Source organism: Chlorocebus sabaeus, chromosome 9, assembly GCF_047675955.1.
Source record: "Chlorocebus sabaeus isolate Y175 chromosome 9, mChlSab1.0.hap1, whole genome shotgun sequence".
Classification (NCBI taxonomy): Eukaryota; Metazoa; Chordata; class Mammalia; order Primates; family Cercopithecidae; genus Chlorocebus; species Chlorocebus sabaeus.
Genome location: NC_132912.1, coordinates 64,597,385 through 64,620,212, shown reverse-complemented (window position 1 = coordinate 64,620,212; position 22,828 = coordinate 64,597,385). Strand labels below are relative to the sequence as shown.

Below are 22,828 nucleotides of genomic sequence, written 5' to 3'. Positions count from 1 at the left end.
TGTAAACAAAGGGTTAAATTTCTTATAATTCTTTTTGTTTGGTCCTGGCTTATAAAAAAAAAAAAAAAAAAGCCATGCATGTAAATATATCTTTTATGTATTCTGAACATAAAGATAGCTCTGTCCCACCATATTGATTTATTAGATTCTCTGACATTTTAGTTGTGGTCGTTATGTTATATTTATGAGATGAATGTTGGATTCCCTCATTATGTTATCCTCATTTATTTTACATACTTTTATGGCTGGTTGTGCATCGCTTTACAGTTAAAGCTTTATTGCAGCTGTTAGCGTTGGGGGGAGGGGAAGGCAAGTAGTTATTGATCAGAATTTACATGTTTACTGTTGTAATCATGATTTATTTAATCTGTCTGCACATATAAGTATAAGCCCACTCTCTGAAATAAAAAATATATACTGTATCTATATTTTAGATGGTGGAGCATTCATTGGCACCCTCATGCCCTTTGGAGTAGAGAATTTGGGGATGATCTGGTGTTCTGCGGATGAGCACGTTTCTCACAGCTTGGTGGTAAACAGTGCAGACTTTGGAGCCACACTACCTGGGCTCAGATCCTAACTGTACTGCCTACTGGCTGCCTGGCCTGGGTCAAAGTATTTACCTCTGTGCTTCAGCTTCCTCACCTGTAAAATGGGGATGATATTTATACTACCTCATAAGTTTGTTGTGAGAAGACAACCTTAGTAAAATGGACAACATTGGTAAATGCTTAGAATGTACTGGACACTGGAAATTATGAAATGCAAGTTATTACAACTCCAATATGTAGATGGCAAGCTAGGTAGAGAGGGAAGGCTCAGCTACTTTCAGATGGGAAACTTGACTTTAGTTTTAATTCAGCAGAGCAAGGACACTTAGAAGGTGCTTGGGTATCTTCTAGACAAGAAAAGGCTTCATTGAGGGCTGAAGAATAGTCCTGAAAATTGATTTTTCCCATATATTATTTTTTAATGTTTTTAAATTTCGGGCCTACCATTAGCTAGCTTCTAAGGATTTGAAGCTTTGCCTCAGTCTTCTCATCTATCATGTGGGTTTAATGTTACTTCTCTGCAGCATGAGATAGTAGCGATGTGAACAGTGAATTAGAAGTCAATAGAGAACTTACAGCCTCAGGTCTGCTACTGCATAACCGTACTACCTTGGCAAAAGACTTAACTTTTAACGGGGCAAGGTTTCCATCTACTTTTAAGGTTATCTTCAGAACCGGATGAAATAATATGTGCAGTGTTATTTTCAATACTCTAAAAGTCTACAGTAAATGTTAGGGAACTTCTAATAATACCACCCAACAAAGTTGTTTCAAAGATGAGATGATATAATAGATATGAAAAGACTGAAGGAAGCAGGATGTGCTATATGAGCCTATGGGACATGATGCAGGTTCAGCTCTGTAACCTTCTGTTCCCCTGAGTGCGAGTCCTAACATTTCCCAAGACACAGAGGCCTAGGGGAACCTCAGGCTCCCTGGATTCTTAGTTCCAAGGAGTTTTACCCTTTGATTCAACCCATGTGCCATTAATACAATTTATAATATAATACTAGTTGACCATATCCTTAGGAAAAAAATAAGGCCTTCCTTTGTAATTTCCTTATTGTTTGTGCATTGGGTGCAAGACTGTATTTTATCTCCATCATTTAATGGAAGCTACACTTTCTGCTCTAGTGTTAGTAACTCAGCATTTGCTTTCTACACTTTACAATTTGGCAGTGATTCTTTGAAATAATTTACTTTTATCATCTTGCTTCAGATTTTCAAAGAATAATCCATCTAGCAAAACAGTTTTATCCTTTCTATATATTCATTTTTGTTTTGAGGCTCTTTAGCAGAATTAATGATTTTTAATCAAATTTCTAGGCCACTCATCATAATTAGGTTTAGAATTATGAATTATGTACAGCTTGCCATTATATCACACCTCCTTGTGATAGGTGAGTGAATTAGAGATCATCACAGGATTTCCAGAGCCTTTCAGGATGATTTATGACATTAAAAAATCTCCAATTTTTTCTTCCTTGCTTAAAATGTCTCTAGAAAAACCTGGGTTTTTCCGCCTCTTTCTTTTACCCACTACCTGAAAGTGCTGTTGCTTGTCAGTTTTCCCTCCAAATCATTTGGCCTCTGAAAATTTTTACATAGCTAAGTTTTAAATGAATTAATCAAAATTGAATCTCAAAAACATGCTGGGTGAAATAAGTCATACACAAGAGTATTTACTGTATGATTCCATTTATATGACACTCGAGAACTAATCTGGGGTGATAGAAAGCAGAATGGTAGTTTGTTCTGGAGAGAGCCACAAGATAACTTTGTGGGATGGTGGCAAGTTAGAAATGTTCTACATCTGAATGGAGGTGGTTCTATGGGTATATGCACTTGTCAGAACTGATCACATTGTATACTTAAGATCTGTGCATTTCATTATGCAAATACATCTCAAAAAATATGAAAAAAATCATGACTCACTGGTTCTTTACATATATTATTTTAGACACACTTCTATGGAGATTAAAATCTATGGAATTCTTGAGGTGATATGATGTGTTTTCCTTGTACATTTTTAGCCAGAATTTAAAGAAAAAGATGTTATCTTACCATACCAGTTCTTCTGAATCACTGGAGGTTTAGAAAAAATTTGTTTGTCAGCTCTGTTGTCCAATGATATTCAAGTGGGTACCTGCCGTCTGGGTTAGCTTTTATAGGAAGCCATTACTCATTCTAAAAATGTTCCCTTCTCCTGCCGTTTGACTTATATGGAGGAATAATTTCTTGGCTAATTTTTTTTTGCTATATACTTCTGAAATACAAATTCACTTTTTCTAATGAATCATTATCATGTACTACCATCAAAGGTTATTCACTGAAAGCTCAAGAAAAAAGCAATGAAAACTAATTTTGATTGTTAATGGAAATGTATTTTTAGTCCTAAAGAGCTTCCCTCAGCAATAATTATAGTTATGCCTCTTGGGTGTTTTTGGACTTTTAAATTTACATCTAGTAGCTCTTTTTCATTTAGCAGTTAATCTTTTAACGGAGCTCTGCAAATTTGTTCTTTAGTCTAGTGTTAGAAAAGGATTGACAGAGATTTTATTTCTTTTCTTCTATCCAGTTTTTTCCCCTCCTCATTGCTCTTGCAGCCCAGGCTCCTCCCTTTCTTGGGTAACCCTGGACCCTGGTGTGACCAGTCATATGGGCAGTGAGGGGTCCGGATGGAAAGGCTAGAGAGGGAGATTTTGCTTTTCTGCGACCAGTGGCCATCCATGGCTCCATGAGCCACTTCTGCTCCACACAGCACAGAATTGTGGCACAGCAAGTGGGCTCATCAAAGGTGTTTGTGGGAGATGGGCAACACTCAGCTTTGTGGCCTGCAACTCTGGAATACACAGCCTGTAAGGGGACTGGCTGCTGCCTTTCCCTGGCTTCAGACATTGAAGTACCTGTAGTCTTGTGGGGAGCTTGCAAACAACAAGATGTAAAGCTCTGGTAGCAATGAAGATTGCTTGTTGGTTTTGCTCCTGCTTTGCTGATTTCAGAGAGAGGCATGGGCAGCTGAGAGGGCATGAGAAGCGAAGGGGTTCTGGCAGGACGTTTGCTCAGGTTCTGCCCTCTTATTAAGAAACAGAGTACGTCAATTAACCTGGCCAACCTGATTAGAGAAAGTGCAAGCCACTGCTGAGGATCTTGTTTCTGGTGAAAATTGACCTCACCCAGGAACGGCCAGACATTTGGGTATTTGCAAAGCAGTGCTGAACATTAAGGAACAGTTAAAATTAATCCTGTGTACTGCAGCTCCTGAGAAAGCCAGCCCACATGTCAATAAATCTAGATCTGTTTGAAGCTAACGTCACTAAATCTTCGTCTTGACTGTTTGCTGGTGGTGTCAAGAGCTGCCTGGGAAGATGAATTTGAGGGGAGGATGAAAAAGGAACCGTATTAAACTGCAGCTCTGATAAGTTTAGTTAAGAGGCAGAAGATGTGTCCTTGCCGTGACATTCAGTGGCTGATATTTGTTTCCCTTTAAATAATATGCTGTACATCTGTGAGAATGATGGTTTGGGGCTGGTGACATTGCATATCCACCAAGGTTACTGCCTTCTGGACAGGCAGTCTTTTTCCTTTCTTTCTCTATCCTGCACCCTGTCAATAAATATCCACTTGTCTGAAGAAGGGAGATACAGATTTTTTTTTTTTTTTTTTTTTGAGACGGAGTCTCACTCTATTGCCAGGCTGGAGTGCAGTGGCGTGATCTTGGCTCACTGCAACCTCTGCCTTCTAGGTTCAAGCGATTCTCCTGCCTCAGCCTCCTGAGTAGCTGGGACTACAGGCACGTACCACCACACACAGCTAATTTTTGTATTTTTAGTAAAGACGGGGTTTCAACATGTTGGCCAGGATGATCTCAATCTCTTGAACTCATGATCTGCCTGCCTCGGCCTCCCAAAGTGCTGGGATTACAGATGTAAGCCACTGCACCTGGACTAGATACAGATTTTACAGCTGACACCAGAGTGTCTTCATTTCTAGAAGCGATGAGGTTCAACCCATGTAGGCACAGTAGGGAAGGGTGAGGGGCTAGAGAAAAATTAAAGTGACTGGAGAAAGCTATTTTGGTTGTGAAACTGTCAAAGGAATCCCAAAACACCCAGTGGGAAGGTACTGACACTTTAAGAATTTATCCCTAAAAACCCCATTTTTACAAGCAAGATATGTAAAATCTGGGGACTCAGGATTTAGGGCTCTATTTTCTCCTGTGATTCCCCTTTCTAGGTGCTTTGTTTGGTCCTTGCTGTGATTTGCAGACCTATGATCTTTGGAAGCAGTCAGCAAACTTTTTCTGTAAAGGGCCAAATAGTAGCTATTTTTGGCTTTGGGTCCATAGAGTCTCTGTTGCAACTGTTCAAGTCTGCTGTAGTGTAAATGCGGCCATAGTCCATTGTAAATGAATGGGCATGTCTGTGTTAGGGACACCAAAATTTGAATTTCATATAATTCCCCAGATCACAAAATATTACTTCTCTTTTGATTTTTTTTAACCATTTAAAAATATAAAAACTATCCTTAGCTTGCAGGCTGTACAAAAATAGATGGTGGGCTAGATTGGGCGCATGAGCTTTAGTTTGCTCACCTCTGGTCTATGATTTGCTCTGTCTTGTTATTTTCCTTTTGTCATTGTGAGGTGTTGGCTGTCGTCTTGGTAGGAGGATGAGGATAACCTAAAGATTAAGTTCACGGCCTATTTTAACCAGGAGATAGAGGGAGTGGGAATGAAAACGATGCTGGGCTCTGAGGTAGACAGCCCAGGTTCCCACACCAGTCCTCCATTAATACTTCCTAGCTGTGTAGCCTCAGGTTGGTCACTTAACCTCTCTGAGCTCCTGTTTCCTTTTTCTTTTTATGAATGGGGGTAATTATATTTTAACTTCCTGTATTACATGACTATACTATAGTCCAAGTAGTCAAGAGATAGGAGAACGCTTAGTAAACATTGTCATTATATGAACGTAAGGCTTTGGGGTTATTTGTACTGCTTCACCAAGGCAGTACAAATCTGATTGTTATTCATATTAAAGCATTATGTCTTTTGTATTTCAGCTACAAAAACAGAATCAGAATTTGAATGGTGTAAGGAAAAGATAATCTTGTTTTTTCACTTTCTTAGACTCTGATGTTGGCTGGGCTGGGCATTCCTGAGCCTCTCCCACTTGTTTGGCGATTTCTCCCAGTGTGTCCAGATGCTTGGTGTAACTGAAGGGATCACATGCAGTTTGTGCTGTCCCCACTGCCCAGAAAGCCCCGCCCTCCTCTCTCTCTCCATCCTGCGCCTTCCAGGCCTGGCTGAAGTGCCATCTCTACCAGGATTTCTCCACCAGGGTCCTTAACACATGCAGCTCTGTCCTGTGTGAATGGCTTGACCCCACCCCTGGCACACACCTTATAGAAAGGACATCCTGTCCTCCAAAAGATGTACAGGTTTTAAGAAAAAGGGTAAAGGCAAATAATGGAGGTCGCAGGTAAGGCAAGCAAAATGTTTTCTGGCTAAGGTGAGTGCCCCTGAAACAATTGACTGCTGCCCAATGGGAGAAGGATTCAGATATGAAGGGATGGGGGTCTAGAGAACTTGTTTTCTGTGACGGCGTTCCATCTATGTCACCTGTTACACTCCTAAAACATTTTCACATCCACTAGCTCTTTGATCCTATAACAAGTCTTTGAGGCACAGGGAACATTTTAATCCCCATTTGACTCTGAGGAACAGAGGCCCAGAGAAGCTAATTTGCCTGTCTTGGCATCATGCAGATGGTTAATAATGAAATTGAGACTGGAGCCTTGTTCTGGTTACCATGCTCCACCCCATGGCCAACCCCACCCTGATATAGGCCCATATTGCTGCCATATGTGATATTCCGTCTTGAGGGTGAGGGCACATTTCTATATGGATATATCGAACTAGCTGTCTTTGAGTATGTTAGCTCGTCTTATCTTTCCATCCCAGAATGCATTTGTGGAGCAGCTTTTTGAGCAAGAGAGCCTGTCATCATGTATTTTCAGCTTCTTCTATTCCGGTCATACCTGCATTATGTAAATATGTATACACAGAGTGTTTGCTTATTTATTCAGTCTGTGGTGGGAAAACAAACTGCATTACTGATTCCTGGGCTGTGCTTTTCAGCCTAAACACTTTCTGTAGCTCCTCATTGCTCACTTAATGAAGTGTGAACTCTTCGGGTTGGCTTTTAGGTTCTCCGTAATCTGGTTCCTGCCTGTTTTCCCCATCTCCCCTTCCATCTTAGGGGAAGTTGTCTGCCTCTTCTTGACCCAGGCTCACTTTTCTGTCCTGTCTCCTTCTCTGTCATCTAGGACTTTCATCCACCACTCTCCTCTTTTTCATGTGTCTTCAACTCTCCCTCTCCAAAGATAATTTCCTGTGAATCTGTCATAATCCATGTGCTTTCTCTACTCTTAAACATATTCTTGATCCTAACTGCCCCTTATACCATTGTCCTCTCCCCTCTTGCTGCTTCATTTATATGAACCAGCCTTTCTCACCTGGGGCTCTGGGTGATAACTAAGCTCTGACGTCCTAAGGAAGAGACAAACTGTCACCTGAAAGCCACATGTGGCCACCATCTGTTTTTGTAGGGCTTATGGGCTAAGAATGGTCTATATATTTTTTAAAGGTTGAAAAAAAATAAAGAAGAATAATTCTTGACATATGAAAAATAGATAAAATTCAGATTTCAGTATCCACAAATAAAGTTTTATTGGAACACAGCTGGGCCCATTCATTTTGGTATTGCCTATGACTGCTTTGGCACTACAGGAGCAGAGTGGAGTAGTTGCTGCAGAGACCAGATGGCTCTTTGTAGAAAAAGGCATTGATTGTGTATAATGAATTGACTTCTCTGCATTTAGAAACATATGTGTTATGTACGACATTTGGGAGAATTGAGAAGTGAGTCACAGGAATCACATTTTGTGATTCAGATGAGGAAACCCCATTGCAAAAGACTGACTCTTTCCCTTATTCCTTAGACCTTTGTTGGCCAGATTCTGGAACAAGCCCATCTCTACCGGAATATGTCCTTTGGAGCTCTCCCATGACTTCTCAGTCACCGCATCTAGTGGGCGCTTCTAGGTCTTATCATTCCATCCTCTCTGCAGCACTTCCCGCTGCTGACCAGCTTCTACTTCTGAAATTCTCTGTTATGTCTGCTTAGATCTTGTGATATCTCTTTTCTGCCTCATCCTTTGTCTACTCTCCCCATTCACTGTTTCTTTGTGTCTCATCTTTAGCAGTTTCCCCCCTTCTTATAGAATGCTTGTAGCAAAATTTTGGCATTTACTCCTGTCTCCATGCTGATGATTTCCAGTTCCCTGTCTCCCAAGCTCTAGTCCCACTTTCTTTCTCCGGGGCATCATCTTCTCTTTGCTGCTCTTCTCACGTTCACTTCTCTTTAGCCCCTGACACCCTGTTGCTCTCTGTTGTCATAAGGTTTAGAATCTCAGTTATCTGTGATGTATCTCCTCAACTCCAAATAGTTTATCAGTTGCTTAATCCGTGAGGATATTTTCAGCATCGATTCCCGTCTCCCCAGTCCCACCACTCCTTCAGCTCTTCCTTATCTTTCTCTTTCCCAGGATAGCCAATGACCATTTCCCCTAGCTGTTCCCCTTCTTCCCTGCCCTGCATTCAGGCTACCACCTAACTCTAGCAGACACTTTAGGGGCCCCCATCACGTCTCCTTGGCTCACCTCTGGTTTCAGTGACAGCTCCCATGCACAGTTTCACATGGGCTCAGATTCCTGCTGATGGTATCTCACAAGTTACTGCAAGAGTCTTTCTTCTTTCTGCCCCAGGACCTTCCCAGGAGCCAAATGAGCCTGTACGTAAGTTCAGTGTAGCCTGCAAGTGCAATTGAGCCAGTGCCTCCATCGGGGTAACCTGCAATTGATGGGGGACTGAAGCTGATGGATTGCTGCTCAGCCTCTTACCCTTCACGCAGGCAGTTCTGGGAGGCCTCCGTATGCTTGTTGGGCCTACTGGAGAAGGAGTCATGCCCATTGCCAAGAGCAGCAACCCTGATGGATTTTCCTCCTCCCATCTCTCTCCTGCTCTTTTGGGTCATCTCCCAAATAAGCTTCCTGCCCCCATGTTCTCTTCTCAGTTCTCTTCTCAATGCTCTCTTTCAGAAGCATTCAAACCAAGACACAGACCAGTCTTCTAAAAGCTTCTGCCCAGACATCTTCAGTGGCTTCACAAGCTCCCCAGTATTGGACTGATTGTGTTCTAAAACCCTAGACTCCCTGGGTTTGTTTGATATCTGCTTGTCTTACTAATTTTGTCTTCCCCTACTCACCTTTACCCTTTGTTTTCATCAAACCAGGTTCCATAAGGGCAGAGACTGTGTCTTATTCATCTTTGTTTCTCCATTTGCTGAATATCCAAGATCTGAGGAAACTGAAGGCAAATGTATATTTTTAGTGAGCAAATTAATGAATGAGTGAATCGAATGTATTCATCTTCACACATACATCCATTGAGGCTTTCCTCGTCCTCGTTGCTTAGTAGTGATCTTCACCTCCACTAGCTTGACAAAGCACCCTATCTCTATCACTGTATGGTACTTGTAAATTTCTACTTTGTATTTTTTTACATGTCTTAACTCCTAAAATATAAATTCCTTGAGAGAAGCAATATTGCTTTTTTTTTTTTTTTTTTTATTTCCCCATAGATCTTATGGGTATGTGGTTCCTCAATAAATGTTGGTTGAAAGACTGAGAGAACATCTCATTATGTTTCTAGACATTTTAGGGCCTTCTGATTTGTTCTATTTTCTCTCTCTCTCTCTTTTTTTTTTTAATTTTGAGATGATGGAGTCTCACTCTGTACCCCAGGCTGGAGTGCAGTGGTATGATCGCAACCTCCACCTCCTGGGTTCAAGTGATTCTCCTGCCTCAGCCTCTCGAGTAGCTGGGGCTACAGTCGTGCGTCACCATGCCCGGTTAATTTTTTTTTTTTGTATTTTTAGTAGAGATGGGGTTTCACTATATTGGCCAGGGTTGTCTCGAACTCCTGACCTCGTGATCCGCCCTCCTCAACCTCCCAGAGTGGTGGGATTACAGGCGTGAGCCACCACACCTGGATGATTTGTTCTATTCTCTCTTCTCCAAACATGTTACGTGTTTTCTCATTCCCATGAATTGAAGCTATTTATTTCTCCTTTGCTTCTTATACATGCTTCTTACAGTGTTTGCCTGTTTACCTATAGAAATTCTATTCTTCCTTCAAGACCAAGCTTAAATGCCATCTTATTCATAAAGGTTTTCCCAACCTACCCTGTTAAATCATCACCTCTCCTGCAATACACGTCTGTCATGCATTTGTATTATTCTGCTTTATGTGGCATCATTTTATATGGCTTGTCTTCTCTCCTTCTTAGAGACAATAAGTGTATTCAGGGCAAGACTGGTTACTCCCTCATTGAATCCAGTACCTTGCTCAATGCGCTGCAATCAATAAGTATCTGTTGGAATGAATTAATTTGAATAGGTTAAATTATATCATCGTGCTTTTGCATGCACATCACCTTTACTGGTGCCCCTGACCTATTTTTGGTGCATATCCTTGAGTTTCATTTTGGTAATGGAAGAAATATCAAGCAGAAGAAAAGATAAATACCCAGAGCCAGTCAGCATGATCTATTGTGTTTGAACAGGAATATTGGAACATAACTTCTAAGAATGCCATTTCAATTATTTGTAAAATATTTAAATAGTATAATCCAATTTACATTCTATCATTTCTAACAGCTGTAAAATTTACTTTACACCAAAGTTAGCTCAATCACTTTAATTCAGTCTGGAAAAACAGTACAAATGAAAGCTTAATTTGTATTTAATCTCCTCTTTTGTTTCTACATTATTGCCTTCGAATCATTCCTTTTAGTGATTGAGATTTAAACCGGAGAGAGGAAAAAAGCTTGATGAAATATTTGAGAAGAATATAGCCCATAATGAGAAGTTGGAAGTCAGTGTTTTAAAATTCCAACTGGCTTTGTTCTTTGGGGTTTCAATTCATGACAATGTCTTTCTGATAAACCTGAGGTACGAGATATGTGGGTTACTTTATCAGAATCATAGGGCTATAACTCTCAGGTATTTAAAACTAGGTGATTCATTTGGAGCAGGTTACATTTATACTCTGTATATGAAGATTGGCAGGGAATACAAATGTACATAATTATTATTTAGTGTGTTGATCATACTCATATATTTCCAAATGGCTTTATGATCATTTTGGTTAGTTTTTCTCTCTAAGCTCTGGCAGTCTTCCAGCTAATGTCATCAGCAGGGAACAGCAGCAAGGAGAGGTGGCAGAACTGTGACTATCCATGGCTTTCCTGTCGCTATATAGTATCAGGTCTGATATGGGGTTGGGTGGAGGAAGGTTCCAGGGAGGGGTAGAATGGCCAAATAATGTGCTACTTCTTAGGACAAAACGGCCCTCTCTTATTTCTATTTTCCAGGTGGTGGCATTTATAGAAGTGTTCCAGAAGTCCACACCTGTCCTTTCCTGAGCCCTTCTTCTTCATCCCTATACTTACCTAATCCCACCCTCACCCCCAGCAAACCTCTTTGAATTCAAGAGGTGGCAGATTGAAAGAGGCTTCAATGAAGGGCACATATGCCTTAGACTTAATTCTGATCAATAAAGATAAGTTAATTAAGTGAAAGTAGGGGGAAAGAAGGGGCTTCAAGCTCATTTATAGCCAAGAAGAGTTTGAGAAGACAGTTGCATTTTACACTTTAGAAAGATGATTTCAGAAGAATGGATATAGTGTGATGGGCCAAGACTCTAAGATGAAAAATAGCTAAAGAGGAATTTTCAACAGCACCGTCACATTCTCAGAGAAAAAGAAAAGGGCCAGGCATCTAGACTACATGGGATAAGATTTTTAAATGGGGAAGAATTGTTACAGAAATACTGAGTTACACTTAATAAGCACATTTCTTTTTGTTATATCAGATATTCTTTATAGCAGCTCTGTGATTTTGGTCCAACATGGAGTAGTGACCCTACTTTCCAAATGAGGAAACTGAGGCCCAAGAATTTTAGTGACTTGCCTAAAGTCACAGTGCTAATAAAAGGCAGAATTAAGTTTCAAGAGACCTAGGTATTATGGCTCCATAGTGTAGTGCTGTTTCTACAATACTATGCTGTAAACTGTTGGCAACATTTTTAACAGGGCTGTCAGAAGATCAAAGCCACCCAGTGAGCTGAGGTTTATGAAATATATATATATATCCCAAATATATAATAGTATATACTAAATGACAGAGGATAAGTCACAGAAGCTGAGGTCCTCTGCTCCACTCATTGGAATGAATGGAAAGAAGCACAACGAGTCAAGTTACATTTTGGCTTCCATCTTTTCTATCAATTCAGTTTAGTGAGCCTAAGGCCATCCAAGTGCCACATCTGTGTGTGCACATGCAGATAGGCAGGGAATATAATCATGAGTAATTATTCAGTCTCAGGGCCACACCATCCTAGAAACTCTTGCATGCCAATATCAATCACTTAGCCATCAACCAGCCCCTGGATAACGGTAACACGCACAGGGTAGCTGCCAGTATTCCCTTTACCATGGCCAGCAGCTTGTGTGTTCTAGAGACAGATAGAAGAGTGGCGGTTACCCTAGCCAGGCAGTTGAGCATAGGACAATGACAGGGGTTACTACCTCATCTCTGAACTGCTTCCTGCTAATTCTGGTGAGACTTTTCAAGGTATAGACTATACAGAAGTGAGGCTGTTCCCTCTGGGCATTGTTGCTTTAGTGAAGAAGACAAAAAACACATCAGTGGTAGAATCAGTGACAGAGGAGTTTGGAGAAGGATGAGAGGCTTCCTCCTTATGGGGAAAGGTGAAAAGTCCATTTGGCCATTTCTTTCCTTTTCTGTTTTTTTTTTTTTCTCCTTTTTTTTCTTTTTCTTTCTTTCTCTTTTCTTTTCTTTTCTTTTCTTTTCTTTATTTTTTCTTTGAGATGCAGATTCACTGTTGTTGCCCAGGATGGAGTGCAATGGCACGATCTTGGCTCACTGAAACCTCCGCCTCCCGGGTTCAAGGGATTCTCCTGCCTCAACCTCCAAGTAGCTGGGATGACAGGCATGCGCCACCACGCCCAGCTAATTTTTTGCATTTAGTAGAGACAGGCCTTCACTATGTTGGTCTGGCTGGTCTAGAACTCCTGCCCTCAGGTGATCCACCTGTCTCAGCTTCCCAAAGTGCTGGGATTGCAGGCATGAGCCACGGTGCCCAGCCAGCCATTTCTCTTTGAGGAAAGAGAAAGGCCTAATTGGATAGTAGTGATTGGACCCTGGTAGTAAGACATGAGGCCGGATTGGAAAGCAGTGATTGGACCCTGGTGGGAAGACATGAGGCCTGATTGGAGAGCAGTGATTGGATCCTGGTGGTAGAACATGAGGCCTGATTGGAGATCAGTGATTGGACTCTGGTGGGAGGACATGAGGCTTGATTAGAGGGCAGTGATTGTACTCTGGTAGTAGGACACATAGCATGAAGAGAAGCAGGGGCAGCTGAGCCTGCAGTCAGCCTGAGGAGCGTCCTGGGGAGCTGGCTAAGGAATTGGAATTCTTCGTGGGAAGGCAGTGAAGATTGATTTGCTTATTTTAAGCAGGAAGTGATATGCTTAGATTTATGTTTTAGAAATACCACTCCAGGGAGTGGTTTAGAACAATAGGCTGGAAGGGAGAAAAGGCTGGAGATGGGGACAGTAGTGGAAGCCAGTGTAGAAATTCAGAAGAGACAGAAAGAGAGAGAGAGGCCCTCGCAGGAGCTATCTTAAGGTAGATGCAGGCATAAGAAAAAAATCAAAAGAAAAATATCCCAGTAACAAACACAAAACCTCGACGAACACACAGAGTACGTGGTAGACTTCTGCATAAGAGCTTACGGAGTCCCAGGTCCTAGTCTAGAACTTTCTATTCATGGGCCTGATATATAGCCCAAGGATCTGCCTTTTGATAATCTCCCAGGGGCTTCTGGTGCAGGACGCTAGAGCACTTGAAGTTCTCTCTCGGTTCTGACCTTCAGCAAAAGTAACTCCTCTTTTCATGTCCTTTTCTACATGACTTTCCCAAGGGGCCTCATGACATAACAAGATTCAGTAACTACAATTGAGTGCTTCGTTCGTGTTTGGCATTTTGCAAAGCACTTAACAAACACCAGCCCTTTTCATGAGTGCCTCAGTGCTTCTCAGACTTTAAAGTGCGTCAGAATCAGCTGTGCCCCACCACTAGGATTTCTCATTCAGGAGGTCTGGGGTGGAGTGTGGAAAATTTGCTTTTCTAACAAGTTCCCAGAAAACTGCTGCTGGCCCACCAGCCACATTTTAGAACCCTTGCTGTCCACCACTCATAGGAGGGGCAGGGATTGTTGTCTGTATTATGGCTCAGGAAACCAGAGACATGGCTAGGATAAGTAATTTTCCCAGAGTGGTAGAATTACAGCTAGAACCTGTCTGCCTGAATCTCCAGTTCATATTCTTCACCACAGTCTCAGCCTTTCATGCTGCATGACCAGGACGGGTGGAACTCATTCTCTGCTGGGCTTACGTCCCCTTCCCTTAATGAGATAAACTGACTTTGTTACTGCTTTCTTGAAGTCTTCCTGGAATCCTCTGCCATGAGTTGGCCTTGTCTGTGGGCAGTGGAGGTGTCTGCCTTCCAGAATAATTTAAGCATCCTCCAAAGCATCTTGCCGAACTGAAATACTTCCCCTGCCAGAGCTGACATAGTCTCTCAATTCCCACCAATACAGTTACCCTTTTAGTTAAGGCTCTATCTCCAGGTTGTTTCTTAGATTGCATGTGAGCTCCTGGGTGGCATGGATCACATTGTAATTGTGTTTGTAGCTCCACACCTAATGCAGTGCTGGACTCACTCTAAATGGGCAGTAAGTTGAGTAGATACATGAATGAATGAAATATGTTACTTGTAGGGTATAATAATTAGACCTATTAACCTAGTCTGACAGGCAAACTAGCTTAGAGGATAATAGGATGGGTACATTTTGAATACCTGGAGGTAGTTAGTATAAAGATGTGCCACCTTCCTTAGTAAAAGCAAAACTCAGAACCTTCCACAGAGAGTGAGACTTTCTTGAAGGGGAGGGGCTGATGGGACTCCTGCCCCAATTTTCCTGTGATCATTGCTGATCACATTGGTCCCAGGGATGAGCTGTTTTCTCACTCTATCCTTAGCACAAATGAAGCAGTCTGGAACCTTTCTCGGGGATGACACAGGGATGTCAAGATGAAATTGGAGGAGTTCCCTTATTCCCCTCGCAGGGCGTGCAACAGGGGTGTGGCTCGCTTCTTTGATGCCCTGCTGCTGAAACGCTTTGGGGAAGCATGCAGACAGGCAGGTCGTGAAGAGTGTTTTTGGACCCCAACCCCGCAGCAGGGTCTAGGCTTGAATGTTTACAGCTCTTGAAGCCCCTGTGGCGTATGTTACAGTGTATTCTTTCAGTTTTGCTGTCTGCAGGTGCCTTGTGTTAATCAGCTCAATTAGACCCTCTGGCTTATTGCAAGGACAGAGGGGCTTTCTGCATCCCGTGTTCTTGCCCTAGGGTACCGGAAAAATCAGATTACATGTGGGCTTGGAGGATGGGTGCAAGGTTTTATTGAGTGGCGGAAGTAGCTCTCAGTGAGGTGGATGGGGAGCCAGAAGTGGGGAATGGAGTGAGAAGGTAGTCTTCCCCTGGGGTAGGGCCACCCAGCAGCTGGACTTTCCTCAGACCACTACTGACTGCCCCCGACTGAATTCCGCGTCACCCCGCCTCGAAGGCCTGGTGGTGTCTGCTGGTGTCTGTTGATGTGCTCTTCTGCTCCTTTTGATGTCCAGCTGATTGTGTCTGTGCCTGCTAGGGTCTTGGGTTTTTATGAGCACAGGATTGGGGGCATGGTGGGCCGGAGTGGTCTTGGAAAATGCAACATTTGGGTGCAAAAACAGGAGTGCCTATTCTCACTTAGATCCATGGGTACAAGCCTGAGTGTGAAGCCCTCGCCAGGGACCCCACCCTTCTCTACCCAGCACTTCCCTGCTCCCCCCCCCCCCCCCCCCCCCCGTATCAAAGAGAGTACCAGGAGTTTAGTTTGGCTGGCTTCCAGGGCCCCAGGTGTTCTCCCGCTGACTTGACCAGCCACCTCTCAGAACTCTGGAGACTGTCATCTCTGTCTCAGGTCACCTGGGCCCTTGCTTAGTGGTTCCTGCTTCTATGCAGTGGATGTGTTCCTTAATTCACAGCTCCAGGAGCACCCTCCTAGATACTTGGCCCCTTCCAAATTCAAGCCAAAGGAGACATTTCTCTCACTTATCTAGGTCTGCTGTCTTGGACATTGCTCCTCATCCAGAGACACACGTGTTCCCAGGTAACTGTGACAGACAAAGCCTTACTCTTCAACTGATCTCGCAATCCCCTGCCCACCATCACAATATCCTAATGCAGTAGCGGTGACAGTCTTGTAACTTGAGTGGTGCAGGGTGGTGGTGGTGTGAGGAGTTGGCTGGGATTTTTTCACAAGGGCCAGCGAGGCCCAGAGTGTAAGGACCACAAGAGTGAAGCAGGAGAAGGAACGGACCTCCCGAACACTCAATTGGCTGCTGCAGAATTTTGCTTCCATTAGCCCTGCATACCTTTGCTCTTAGAAACTCTCTCTTCCCACCACCAGGTTCCCACCACACAACAAGAGTAGACACTCTTTAATTATCAGCTGCCTTGAGCCCTGGGACCTGCATCAGCAGTCTGGCAATAGCAATGGTCATTTACCTCCTCAGATTCTAAATAACATGGTTTGTGCTGATGCAAAATGCCGGCCAGGTCCCTATAGATGTCACTGCTTCTTGTTGTGCTGATGTATACATGCCTATTTCTAGTAGAATATAAGGTCTGGGGGAAGGGAAGAGACTGGGACAAGGCCGAGGGCAAGTGGCCTCTTGTCCTTTGTTGGTAGTTTTCACACCAGGATTTGGGATTTGGGTTCCTTGGGGTCTTATGAAAAGCCATTGAGGTTGGGAATTTTGCAGGGAGGCGTTTTATTTACCTTTCCCCTGCTTGGTGATTCTCAGCTCTGAATGTACCTTTCTGTATCCACATACCTTGTGGATTTACTTTTTCCATTTCTTGGAATGATGCAAAATGCCTGGGTTATGGCGAACATGGGACTGTATTTTCTATATTTCCTTTACTGAGTAGCAGAAGGTTATTTGAACTAACAACTTGTTTGCCATTCATGCTTATAATTTCCTGGTATGATTAGCTTCTCCACATGTGATCTATAAGAGGAAAATAAAATTTCCATGATGTTAGCAATATTCTCTTAAACTTATGCAGTAGGTATAATATTTAAGCTAATTTTATAATGTTTAAAAAAATCATTGCTGTTTGTCAGCCTGTTTCCTTTGTTTGCATGTCATCAGTGTCCAATGAGTAGTATGTGTTTCTTCCAGTCATTGTTAAAGCCCAATGTATGGAAACAGTGTTTATACCAGCAGCTGTTACAAATCTGGGGCTATGGATTAATGTCAGTTTCTGAATGTAGAGTGCTTTAGTTAATTCCACCCAAGGACAGATGATACCATCTAGGAAGAAGGAATATATTAGAAACTGTCAGCCAGAAGGTAGTAAAAGGAGGTGATATGTTATAAGGAGTACTAAAAGGTCATTCAAAGAAGAGATATTGCTAATAACTCAATTAAAATTTTCACGCTAACATTTTACAAATTTCGGTGTAAGCCCTAAAACATTTTCAAAGCTAGCTAAATTCATACCATAGATTGGAAAAACAGAGGTCAAATAGGATTCACACAATTCCTTTGTGAGATGAACAAATTGGGATAATCTCCTTTTCCAGGAATTTCTGGCAAGCTAATTCATTGAAACTCCCTTGATATCTAGGTGAGAGGGCGGGATTTTGTAAGTACACTTTCACTGGGGATTTTCTCTATTCTCTGCTGCACTTTGGGGCAGGGCAACCCACTCATTTGGCCCTTGACTCTCAGGAAACCAGTATTTGCTAGGTTGATGCATCATTGCAGTTATGCTCTGTATTTTGCATCCTGGAAAAAAGGATCCATGTCCTTCCTGCAAGTCAAGAGGCACAACAGAAAGTGGAGATGAAGGCTATGAAGGCTGTTAGTGAAGCCTGTACTTGGTATAGGAGTACTTCCAGACTGTATGATGGGATATGGCCACCATGCTGCACAATCGGGCAGCCAGGACAGAAAACACGGGAGCAGCAGGTTCATGAGGGGTCATCTGACCATCTGCCTGCTCTCCTGTTTGGGAGGAATGATCCTTTCTTGAAGATGTCCTTACCTGGAGTCTACCTGGCTTCTCTTAGTAGCTCTTTCTAGTGTTCAGTCACTGTTAAGGTTCACTCAGTTCTTCTCCTGTCCAATGAATATAAGCAGATTTCTCTTCTTGCTATTTTTTTCCCATAGTCATGGAGAGGAAGTGGTCAGTATGTTTGGATGCACATATATACATATTTAACAATCGCTGTAGCTGCCTCCGGTGTGCTGGTGCTAAAGATTTGATGGTAAGGAAAAGTAAGGTGGCTGCTGCCCTCCTGGAGCTCACCATCTAGCAGAGGTGAAGGTCATTGATTATAAAATCACTGACATAAACAGATGTAAAATCACAACAGGGGTAATGAGGCAGGAGAATAAGGTCTGGAGGCAGGGAACCTAATGCTGATTCACACTGACTTCCTAGAACTTCCATGCCTAAGTAACAAAAGGACCAGCAGCAACTCCCTTTGCAAACCCCTGCCCCCTCTCCCCCCACTTTTCTGTGTGGCAGATGGAAAATTGAAAGTACCTCTGATTTGTTGCTTTTTGTAACCAATTAGACATTTGCGTAGAGTGTAACTTTGTAACTTCACTTTAGCCTCTGATTGGTTGCTTTCCGCAACCAATGAGACTGATTGCAGACCACCACTTCATTTGCATGGGGTGAACACCAAATGGCCAATGGGAAACCTCTAGGAGGAATTTGGACCCCAGAGGATTCTGTAACCAGGGTCCTTGAGCCTCTGCTCATCCTGCTCCCACCCTGTGGAGTGTACTTTCATTTTCAATAAATTTCTGCTTTTGTTTGCTTCATTCTTTCCTTACCTTGCTGTACATTTTGTCCAATTATTTGTCCAAAATTCCAAGAACCTGGACAACTTGCAGTCAAGACCCTCTCCTGGAAACAACAGGGGCTAAGGTTTCAGAAAAAGGACATGGTGCTGTGGTGGGACCTTGTTTGACCTATGGAGGTCTGGATTTTCCTGATGAAGTGATGACTCACCTGGGAGCTGAAGGGTGCAGCGTTAACTAGAGGAAAAGAGGAGAGGGAAGAGCATCACAGGCAGAGGGAACAGCAAGTGCAAAGCATCTTGCCTGGAGGGAGTTTGGTAATTATGAGGAGGAACTGAAAAGAGGCCTGAGTGGGTGTTGAAAGAAGATGGGCAAAACTGAACCAGGGGAGGCGAGCAGGGTCAGTTCATGGAAGGCCTCACAGGTGGTGGCCAGGAGTTTTGTTTTTTTAAATGTGAAGTAATTATGAAGGTTGTATTCACGGCAAGCCAAACTCAAACTTCCTCTTCTCACTGTAATATAATCACAATTCCTTTCCTCTTCAATTCTGGGAACCTATATTGAAACTTTCAGCTGAGGATTTCAAACTGAATTTCTTTGTTTTCTGAAATTCCTTCTGCAACGGTGTTTGGCATAGAAATGCGAATAGCAGCTATAGAGCACCTAAAATTTTCTAAGGGTATCTCAAGTTGGAGTGTCTTAAAAAGAGTCAGAAATTGTGACATGCATGAAAAGATAAAAGATGTATGTCTTTTCTATGTAGCGTGTACACAGGAGGCACTTAATAAATGCTTGCTGATGAATCAGAGGTGACATCCAGCTCTCAGGAATGCATAACAATATTTTCTGTTTTCCAGCTAGCTGAACGTTGCTAACAGAGGGCCTGGGGAAGAGGGACAGGCATGATCGCATCTGCTCCTCTGTCCTGTGTGCGTGCTTGGCCACCTGATGCCAACTCCACAATGGCACATTTGTTTTATTAAGTGTAAGCTGATTCCTCTCCCCATTCCAGGGCCCTCCTGATGGTGGCTGTGGAGGACAGGGACGTGCGATGAAAGCCCAGTTATTATGGTCTGTAAAGGGAGGTGGTGGCTGCTGTGGAATGATCAAATGAAGACAAATGCATTGTTAAGTTTTTATGGACCAAGGCCACACTTTCATTAAGTATAATTTACATAACATAACTGATGCTCAAGGCCAAACAGTCCTTGTGCCCCAATGACAGTCCTTGACAACCCATGGACAGAGGCCTTGTGCACAATCCCCCAGGTCAGGAAACCTCCTCCTTCTCCTTGCTAGCTCAGCATGCTGGTTGCTCCAGTGCTCTCATTTTGACCTCTCAAGCCAAATGCTGAGGACATCAAAGCTGCCCATTCTACTACCAGTTAGCAGCAAAACCATCGGGCACTCTCTGGGCAGAGTTCAGGTGCTATATTCCTTCCTCCTTTCCCACAGGGGTTGGCTTCCTGTCTGAACCCTCCATAAGCCCTGGCTGGGAATTTTCCTCATAGTGACCTTGTGGGCAGTCCCTGGTTACCCCCAAGGATTGTGCCAGGCAGGCTCTGGGTTAACATCTTGGAGAGTACAGAGTAGGCTGATAATCAGCCTGTGCTCAACAGCACACCCAAGAGGTGAGGGTTTCTGATGGCATCCCTGGGGTGCTCAGCAGTGGCCTTTATCTGCACCCATCTTCATTACATGTTAGTACCATCAGAGACACTTTGAGGTCAGGCTTTTCACCTTGCATGGCAAAGCAATTATCATTTCCTTTCATTGCAGGGGTGGGTGTTGGTTATCGCATGATGAATTTTTGCTGGTAATCAGAACTTTCTGCCCATTGGTCTTCAGGACATACTTTTGTGTTGACATTTACAAGGTATGTGTCAGGCAAAGCCGAGGTACCGAGTGAGGGAATGAAAGGAGGAGGGGGGAGAGGATCATTATATTCAATTTAATGATGACAATTTCCCTACATTTACAACTTCCAGAAGTAAGAGGCAATAGATATGTGTCTTCTGCTTGCATGTACAGTGAAGGAGATGACATGAGGAGATTCTGTTAGTGGGAATGGTGATATATTACCTTAATGATTTCACTGCTTGCCAAATAAAAGAAAAATTCTCCCTGTAGTGCAAAGCCCTGTCCTCATCAAGCTATTCATTGTGAGGCGTTTGTTGTTAAATCGGAGGCATAAGGAGGGATTTTGACGTTCCGTAAGCTGCTTTTGGATTTTTATTTTTTTCTTGGCTAAATTGATGATCTGTTTTATTTTTTCAGTTTACTACACATACGTGAACTTTCGTGTATCTAATATTGAAGTTTGTTAATAGATTTGAAGATCTCTTAGATTTTTTTGGCAGGTGGGTGTTGAATTAATGGAATGTTTCACAATAGAGTTCAATGAAAGCTCCCCTCCACTATTATGTTAGTGATTGGAAGGGCAGGCGACGTGTGTGTGTGTGTGGGGGGGCGGGGAGGGGAGGGAGTGTTTTCATGTGAACTGTGGATACATTGAACAAATTTAATTGAGATTTAAACTGAAGTAGGATCCCATAGTCTAGGTAGAATCCAAGGGGCTATTTTCTCAGGGCTGCTGCAGGTTGGATAATCTGAATTATATACAAGGAGGAGTCCAAAGTCTTAGTTGGAGGATGGCACCAAGTGACAAGTCCTGTGATCTAGCGGAAGCAGATGGAGAACTAAGAAGAAGATCAGAAGCTAAGATGTCTTGGTGCCAACTAGAATGAGATCATGGATAGAGAGCCTTGTAAGCCAGACCTAGAGACAGGAGGATTAGAGTCTTCTGGATTCCCTTATTATATGAACCTGACAGTGGCTGTTTAAAGAAGCAATGCAGAGCCTGACAGTAACTCCTTGCTTAGCTTCTGCTTACTCTGTGTAGTCTGCTTTTTCTAGTAGGTTATCCAGATTTTCAAAGTGGTGGAGTCAGGTTTGCATGGTAGAGCTTGGGAGCTGAAGGGGACCATTGTGGTCTTGGAAGTCATGAGCATCATTTTCCAGTTCAGAAGACTGAGACCTAGGAAAGACAGCAGTTGGGGAGGCCCAGGGAGAAATCCAGTTCAGGAGGCCCGGGGAGAACTCCAGTCCAGAAGGCCCGGGGAGGACAGCAGTTCAGGAGGCCCGGGGAGAACTCCAGTTCAGGAGGCCCGGGGAGAACTCCAGTTCAGGAGGCCCGGGGAGAACTCCAGTTCAGGAGGCCCGGGGAGAACTCCAGTTCAGGAGGCCCGGGGAGAACTCCAGTTCAGGAGGCCCGGGGAGAGCTCCAGTTCAGGAAGCCCGGGGAGAACTCCAGTTCAGGAGGCCAGGGGAGAACAGCATTTTGGGAAGCCGGGGGAGGACAGCATTTTGGGAGGCCGGGAGAGGACAGTGGGTCGGGATGTCGGGGGAGGACAGCAGTTCAGGAGGCCAGGGGAGGGCAGTGGTTCGGGAGGCTGGGGGAGGATAACAGTTCAGGAGGCCGGGGGAGGACAGCAGTTCGGGTGGCCAGGGGAGGACAGCAGTTCGGGAGGCCGGGGGAGGATAACATTTCAGGAGGCCGGGGGAGGATAGCAGGCATATCCAAGGACTCTCAGGCATTGCTGTGCGAATTCCTTGCCCTCCAATGCTGCCGCCACATCCTGCTGCTCTCCATTTGTTTGATTGGAGCAGCTCTCCTGAAGCTGGGCTGTTTGCATGCTTGGCAGGCCCCTAGCTAGCTCTGTGAATGTGCCAGCTAGCTCTGGAGCCCAACCTAGTAACTGTTTCGGATGTGAACCTCATCAAATATATTTCTGCCTACTAGGTGTGTGACTTTCGGCAAGCCACTTTACCTCTCCAGGTCTCAGCTTTTTGTCAGTAAGATGTTGCAAGGTCTCTGTGGACCCTTTCAGCTCAAGCATAGCATGTTCGGTAACTAAGGAGGCCCCGTTAGAAGCTCCTGGTGTAGCTGACCATGTGAATACAGTGAATCTCAGGAATCTATGGAAATTGAAGTGATGGCTTATATTCGGCTCTTCACCTGCCTGAAACATCACGTAGAGTTCTCTAGGCTGCAAGCTCCTTGAGGCCGGGGCCATGTGTCATTCATTTTTACATCCAAAGCCATCAGACGGTGTGGTGAATTGTCATGTTTAGTAAATTGG

At 43.5% G+C, this 22,828-nt stretch overlaps 1 protein-coding gene across 1 annotated transcript in view; it reads left to right on the top strand.

Annotated features, from left to right (window-relative positions):
* Nucleotides 1–22,828, top strand: part of LRMDA (leucine rich melanocyte differentiation associated) — a 1,120,905-nt gene that overhangs the window by 425,433 nt on the left and 672,644 nt on the right. The window lies entirely within an intron of this gene.